At 52.6% G+C, this 7,997-nt stretch overlaps 1 long non-coding RNA gene across 1 annotated transcript; it reads right to left on the reverse strand.

Moving 5' to 3' along the window:
• Positions 1-303: 303 nt before the first annotated feature.
• LOC105555549 lies at positions 304-3,535 on the reverse strand. The gene is made up of 2 exons (XR_001008491.1): positions 2,597-3,535; positions 304-1,519 (listed from the first exon to the last, which is right to left on the reverse strand). It is a non-coding gene; the product is annotated as an uncharacterized LOC105555549 (long non-coding RNA).
• Positions 3,536-7,997: the final 4,462 nt, after the last annotated feature.

Here is a 7,997-nt window from a genome sequence, read left to right on the forward strand (position 1 = left end):
TCACTGCAACCTGCACCTCCAAGGTTCAAGTGATTCTCCTGCCTCAGCCTCCTGAGTAGCTGGGATTACAGGCATGCACCACCACACCCAGCTAATTTTTGTATTTTTTTTTTAGTAGAGTTGGGGTGTTGCCATGTTAGCCAGGCTGGTCTCGAACTCCTGACCTCAGGTGATCTGCCCGCCGCGGCCTCCCAAAGTCCTGGGATAACAGTTGTGAGCCACTGTGCCTGGTTGCATTCACTTTAATAACTGAAACGTTACAGAGCTATAGGGCTGTGTTGAACACAGGGCTGGTCCTGCCTTGTGCTGGCTCTGTTTCTCCTTCTTTTCGTTTGATATTGGTCTCTGGCTGCTCTGAGCAGCACACAGTGGGGAGCCTCTGCTCCTCCCTGCTGAAAGGGTGATATAGCTTGGATGTCCCGCTCCAGTCTCATGTGGGGATGTAGTCCCCAGTGCTGGAGGTAGGGCCTGGTGGGAGGAGCTGGGTCATAGGGATGGCTCCCTTCTGGCTTGGTGCTGTCCTTGTGATAGTGAGCTCTCGAGAGAGCTGGGAATCAGTCTGTGGCATCTTCCCCCCACCACCTGCCCTCCCACTCTTGCTGTGCAACACATGGGCTCCTCCTGTGTCTTCTGACATGATTGGAAGCTTCCTGAGGCCTCATTGGAAGCCAAGCAGATGCCAGTGCCATGCTTCCTGTGTAGCCTACAGAAACTGAGCCAGTCAAACCCCTTTTCTTTATAAATTACCCAGTCTCAGTTTCTTTATAGCAATGCAGGAATGGCCTACCTACCACAGGGAGGAATGGGCGTGTCGGGGAGGTGGGGTAAAGGCCAGGACTTGAGGGCTCCTCAGTGTTGTCAATAAAAAGGGGGGTGGACATTTCCTGGGTCCTTGCCACCCCCTGCGAAGTCATGGGGTCTTCCTGAGTGTACAGGATGCTGCCTGGCCCGGCCTCAGCCCTCCTGTCTCCACCCATGCAGGACGATGCCTGCAGAAGTGTCCCTGGGTCACAGCCCATCAGAAGGAGGATTGGGCAGTGGTGTGGGGGCCCGCACGGCCAAGAGCCTGTCTGCACAGAGATTCTTGGGGGGCTCAAGACAGCCCTGCACCCCAGCCAGGAGCTCCGTGTGTCACCCTTTTTGTTAGTTTATTTGTTTAAGGTTTTCTTGTTTGAGTCGCAGAAATGAGATTGAGAAAGGGGCGTGCTGCGGCTCCCCTGCTGTGTCCTAGGCAAATGTCATGGAGCCCAGTCACCCAGATAGCTGTGTCCAGGCATTGGCAGCCAAGCCTGCCCGGGAAGACTCCTGGCGGGGGCTCACCCCACCCAGTTCCCACCAGCAGGAGCAGGCAGTGCCCACCGCTGCCCCCACTTGGAGGTTCTGAGGTGTCAGTCACCTTTTTGTTGTTGTTTTTAAAAAACTTTATTGAGGTGGAATTTGCATGCTACACAAGTCACCTGTCTCAGGTGTATGATTTAGTGGTTGTCACCGCATCATGCAGCCACCAGCACGATCCACCGTCGGTATTGGGAGAACCCGCCCCCAATGGTTAACGTGGGTTATTTTCTATTCTCTAAGCATCTGGGCTGGTCTGAGAAATAAATGGAAAGAGTACAGGAGAGAGAAATTTTAAAGCTGGGTGTCCAGGGGAGACATGACATGTCAGCAGGTTCCGTGATGCTCCTCGAGTCATAAAACCAGCAAGTTTTTATTAGCGATTTTCAAAAGGGGAGGGAGTGCATGAATAGGGTGTGGGTCACAGAGATCACATGCTTCACAGGGTAATAAAATACCACAAGGCAAGTGGAGGCAGGGGAGATCACAGCACCACAGGATGGGGCGAAATTAAAATTGCTAATGAAGTTTCGGGCACGCATTGTCATTGATAACATCTTATTAGGAGACAGGGTTTGAGAGCAGACAACCTGTCTGACCAAAGTTTATTAGGTGGGAATTTCCTCCTCCTAATAAGCCTGGAGACCGGAGCTTATTTCATCCCTTCGACTTTGACCGTAAAAGGCAGCTGCCTCAAGGGGGTCTTCTATAGACCTACCCTCAGGGCACATTCTCTTTCTCAGGGATGTTCCTTGCTGAGAAAAATAATTCAGCGATATTTCTCCTATTTGCCTTTGAAAGAAGAGAAATATGGCTTTGTTCTGTCCAGCTCACCGGCAGTCAGAGTCCAAGGCCGTCTTCCTGTTCCCTGAACATTGCTGTTATCCTGTTCCTTTTTTCAAGGCACCCAGATTTCACATTGTTCAAGCACACATGCTCTACAAACAATTTGTGCAGTTAATGCAATCAGCACAGGGTCCTGAGGCGACATACATCCCCCTCAGCTTATCAAGATGACGGGATTAAGAGATTAAAGTAAAGATAGGCATAGGAAATCAAAAGGGTATTGACTGGGGAAGTGATAAGTGTCCATGAAATCGTCACAATTTATGTTCAGAGATTGCAGTAAAGATAGACATAAGAAATCATAAAAGTATTAATTTGGGGAACTAATAAATGTCCATGAAATCTTCAAATTTATGTTCTTCTGCCACGGCTTCAGCTGGTCCCTCCGTTCGGGATCCCTGACTTCCCGCAACATGTCGGAACATTGCATCCTTCCAGATAGACCCCGTGTGCCCCTTCACGGCTCACCCTATTCCTGTCCCAGGCCCTGGCAGCCCTGGCATACCTCCCGTCTCCTTGGACGCGCCTGCTCCAAATATTTCGCAGCAGCAGAGTCAGACAAGATGTGGCCTCTCGCTGAGCAGCACGTCCTGAGGCTTGTCTGTGCTGTGGTGTGAGTCAGAGCCTCCCTCCTTTCCATGGCTGAACCAGGTTTCGTCGTATGCATGTACTGTGCATCTGCCCAGCAGCTGATGGATGCTGGGGTGCCCACCTTGTGGCTATTGGCAATCAAGTGGCTGAACACTTCACGGCCATTTGTGTTCACGACACCGGGTGCACATGTGTTTCCATTTCTCTCGCACAGACACCTAGGAGTTGATGTCTTTTATGAAAGAGTAAGTTTTTGAGTAAGTTAGGTATGCCCAGGGAACAAGGTTCAGAAGGCACAGAAGCAACCAAAGGAAGAGTGACTAGTAAACATCTTGCTGTGTCTCCTACTGGTGCCTCCCTAAAGGCGGTCATTGTCGCCAGATTCTTGTGTTTCCCCTGAGGCCTTTCCATGTCTCTCAGCAGAAAAGCACACTGCATTTGATGTAAAAGAGATGTGTCTTGGTTTGGGTTCCCCTGAAGGCAGAGCCCAGGCAGGGGCTTGGGTGCAGGTGGATTACCTGGAGGGGACCCGGGAAGCCCGAGGGAACGGGGGAGCAGTGGGATGGAGAGGTGGGAAGAAAGGAGGAGTCTGTGCAGCCGAGTTGCTGAGCAGGTCCCACGGGGGCAGCATGCTCAGTCCTACCAGGCACCTCCACGGGCTGTGCCTCTGAAGGACGGGAGGTTGGGTTATTTGTGGGAGGACCTGGACCCCTCCTGGCTGAGGCTGGCCCCAGGGATTGCCACCTCCACTTTCTGCGGCTTAGGTAGGATCTTTGTGTAGATGTTTGCACAGACAGTAGCTTTGTCTGTTCACAGTTCTGTACTTTTCTATATTCACTTGACCATGTATCTTGGGAACGTACCTCAATTGTTTTTTTTTCTGAGATGGAGCCTTGCTCTGTTACTCAGGCTGGAGTGTGGTGGTGCCATCTTGGCTCACTGCAACCTCTGCCTCCCAGGTTCAAGCCATTCTTCTGCCTCAGCCTCCTGAGTAGCTGGGACTACAGGCACATGCCACCATGCCCGTCTGGTTTTTGTATTTTTAGTAGAGACAGGACTTCACAATGTTGGTCAGGCTTGTCTTGAGCTGCTGACCTCTGGTGATCTGCCCACCTCAGCCTCCCAAAGTGCTGGGATTACAGGCATGAGCCACCCACCCAGTCCCATACCTCACTCTTAAATGGAACATAATATTTTCTTGTATGGATATGCTGTGGTTTATTTACTAGTCTTGCCTAATGATGGACCTTTAGATTTGTGTTTTTCTGTGAGAAATATAACTTACTTTGAAATGCATCAGAAGTAAGATAGGTGGATGGACGTGGGCTAGGCAAGGTAGTGCGGTGTGAATGGGAGCGTCTGGGGGCCCATGGATCTTCACTGCACAACTGGTTAAATACATTGCCATGTGTTTGAAAGGTTCAAAAAGTAAAACGGTGGGGATAGTGCTGGTCTTTTAAGTGTTAAAGCCCCAAGACAGCGGTATTGTGGGGTGCAGGATCCATCAGCTCAGCTTCTTCCCAGATAGGCGAGGGCAGGGAACCTGAGACCCCTGGACCCCTGGCAGGAGGGCACCTGGAAGGGTCGTGGGAAGCCCTGGAGTGCCTCGGAGCAGGGAGCCCAGTACAGAGCGTGATTCTGATGCCCGAGCCTCAGGCTTGGTGAGGTGGCCCCTCGTAGAAGCCTTACCCCCTACTCTTTGCCCTATTTCTGCTGGACAGGAGCACTTGAAATTCAGGGTCTATCACTGTATCTGCAATAACAGGAACATGTGGAGACCCCTCACCACGCACGGAGCTCACTCCTGCTCACAGCAAGCCTGTAGGTGCAGCCCCTGCAGACCCCATGCATAGGTGGGGACGTGGAAGCCCCAGGATGCAGGGGGACAGGTCAGTGGGTGGTCCTGTCCAGCCTGCTCTTCTGCCCTCATGTCTGCTGGGTGACTTGGCAGTGTGCAGCGTCAGTGCCGGTCCCCCTGGTCCCCCTGGTGGGCCCCGGGCCAGCTGACTCTGCCAGGGAGGGGGTGGGTTTTCAGGCTGAATAGGCTGGGAGCAGGGACAGAGAAAGAGGTGAGATGGGACTGGGGCTGGGTGGACTGTGCCTGTATGGGGTGTGTGTCACCTGCTGTGACATGACATTGTGACATGACATTGTGATGTTGGCTGCAGCAGCAGAGGGCAGCTGGGAGGTACTGTTGTGGCGGCTGCAGCTCCCTGCCTGGGTGTGGCGTGGCCTGAGCCTGAGGACCCAGAAGACCCAGGCCAGTCTCAGCCAGTTGTCCAGAACCCGCAGGAAGTGCTGGCTCCACCAAGAATAGGAGTGGGGGCCTGGCCACCCTGACGATGGGAATAGAAGAGGCAGCTGCGAGGGCGGGAACCTGTGCATTGCCGGGGTAGAACCAGCCACCTAGAAACTGAACACGAGACAGGCACCGAGTGACGCAGATTTCCCCGTGTGTTGGCACCTGTGCTGCCAGCTGTCTTGGGGCTGAGTTACGACGAACACCACTAGCTCCCAGCGGGATGTGGGACATGCAGGGCTGAGCTGGACGTGTGAACAGGGCTTTCCTCGTGGGATCTGAATCCCTTCCTGTCCCTGCTATGGGAAGGGCTGGGGTGCATGTGGATGGCTGGCAACAGCAGGAGGGTGGCAGGCTTGCGGGCCACAGTAACAGCTGCTGAGGGCTGGACCCTCATGTCCCCCAAAACTCATAGGCGGAAATCCTCACGGCCAAGGCAGTGGCATTAGGAGGTGAAGCCTTTGGGAGGTGATGAGGCCTGGAGGACAGAGCCCTCATGCTGGGATTAGTGCTCTTAGGAAGGAGAGGTCCCTTGCCCCTTCCACGTGTGAGGACACAGTGAGAAGATGCCTATCTGCAAGCTGCAGGTGGGCCCTCGCCAGAGCTGGGCCATGCGGGCACCTGGTCTGGGACTTCCAGCCTGCAGGACTGTGAGAAATAGGTTTCTGCTGCTGAGAAGCTGCCAGTCTGTGGGATTTTGCTGTAGCAGCCAGAATGGACTAAGACAGTAGGGGAGTGGGAGATTCACGCTGGAGCTGAGAGCCTGACGTGGGAACGTGACAGGCCAGCGAGGCTGTAGACATGGACACACATCACTGCTCGTGGGGCGCCCGAACTTAGAGCACAGTGAACCAGACGGCGATGAAGCAAAGCCACTGCCACCAATTCCGAGGTTCAGCCAGCAGGCACTGAACACACCAGCAACTCAGTGGCACCCAGCATGCCTGGTGGCATGTCCCTTCAGCAGACGGGGCACCAACCCGGCGTGTGTGTGGTGGAAGTGTGTGGTGCGAGCACACCCGGCAGGAGCTCCTCTCTTGCCGTTGTGTGGCAGCAGCTGCTGCGCACAATGCAGCTGAGTTTGCCCCCTGCACCCTCGGTGTCCCCATGTCTGTGTCCAGTGGGCAGCTGTGATGGGACATCTGGAGTTGCCGTTGCCTGTCACAGGAACAAGCATTGGTGGGCAGACCCTAGCCCAGAGGAGGCCCCAGGGGCAAGCCACCAGTCTGGGGGTGCAGAAGGTGGGGAGGGTGAAGGGCCCACCCTCTTCTGGTTCCTATTATGTGTGGATCTCCAGTGCCCACCTGATTCCTGGTGGACACCGTACTATCGGGTTCAGTGGGCTTTGGGAATGCCAATATGGCTGATAGCAGGGTGGCCTCAGGCAGCCTGTGACGGGGTCAGGTCAGAGACGGGAGAAAGAGAAGCTGCTTTAGAGACACTGCCACTAGAAAGAAGGAAAGGCAGGGACTGTCAGACTGGGGCTGCCAGGAGGGTGTGGTGGCCAGGATGGGGGACACGCTGCTATCATGTCCCCGCATAGGTCCACCGATCAAGGAAAAGGAAGGGAAGAGAGCCGTGCTCCTGGGGGCTTTTGCAAGAGCTCACCTGGCTTGCCTCCTCCCCAGGGCTGGGCATGGGGAGCTTCTACAGAGGTCATTTTCTCCTGAAACCTAGGGCCCAGAGTGGCATCAGCTTGTGAGGAGAGCAGGAGGGGCCCTGAGGGCTGGTGGTGCAGGCCCTGGACAGCCTGGAGAGCTCTCCCACTGGGAGTGTTACTAACCTCCGCCAACACCTAGGTGACCTCATTTAATCCTTACAGGAACCCCGAGGGGCAAACTGAGGCACAGAGAGGCTTGGCGACTTGCCTGAGGTCACACAGTTAGCAGAATTTTGTGGAAAGCCGAGATTCCACCGCACCCTCGACGTCTCCTTGCCTCTTTGTCTTCAGAATTAGATCAATTTGCTAAAACTCTGTTTGCCCAGACCTGGGTGGACCCGAGCCAACTCCCACTGGGTGGACCCGAGCCGACTCCCAGAGTGGTCTAGTTAGTGAGTAACAAAATGGCCCCCAAAGGCTTCTGTTTTGTGGCGGCCACTTTTCCTGATATGCGTTGGTGCAGCTTGACTGAACGTCTTTTCTCCTGAATGTGCCCTTAACCCTGGCTCACATATTTTGCTGGAATTTTCAGCCCCTGCTCCTGCCTGTGCTGCCAAATGGCTGTGGCCAACTGCCCAGACAAGGTTTAAAGTTTCTGTCTGAAGTCTTGGGAAAATGGGTCGTTTAGAGAATTGATTTTCAGCAAACTGACCAATCAAGGTCATTTCGTGAATTGACTTTCAGAGAATTGATTTCCCATATCCTGATCCGATGACTAAACTTTTAAAAACGAGTCTGCAAGCCCCAACTCAGAAGCATGGGATTTTGCATGTTAAGAAACAGTTATGGGAACACAACATCCTGAGTGTATTAAATGCCACTAAATTGCACACTAAATTTTAAATGGCTGATTTTATGTTATCTGAATTTCATTGCAATTAAGAAACAACTAACAAAATTCATACCCAGAACATGAATTCATTCCAGACAGAGTTAAATTTATGGAGGAATCTAATAAAGACTCTTAAATAATCTACCAAAGAGATAAGAAAAAGGGACCACAGCCATCAACGTAAATACATTACAAAAACCGAACGGCAGATTCAAGACAGGAACATTTAGGTATGAAAATGGCACATCCTGGAAATGAAAAATACAGTCACTGAGACAAGAGGCTCAGAAGATGGGATAGGATCAAGTACACAGTTGAAAAGAGAATTAGTGAAGTAGAAGAGAGAAATAAGGAATTTGACCAGAATGCAAAACAGAGAGACAGAGATGACAATTTCTTTCTTTTTTCTTTTTTCTTTTTTTTTTTTTTTTTTT

The sequence above is a fragment of the Mandrillus leucophaeus genome, unplaced genomic scaffold (assembly GCF_000951045.1).
Source record: "Mandrillus leucophaeus isolate KB7577 unplaced genomic scaffold, Mleu.le_1.0 Scaffold69, whole genome shotgun sequence".
NCBI classification, from domain to species: domain Eukaryota; kingdom Metazoa; phylum Chordata; class Mammalia; order Primates; family Cercopithecidae; genus Mandrillus; species Mandrillus leucophaeus.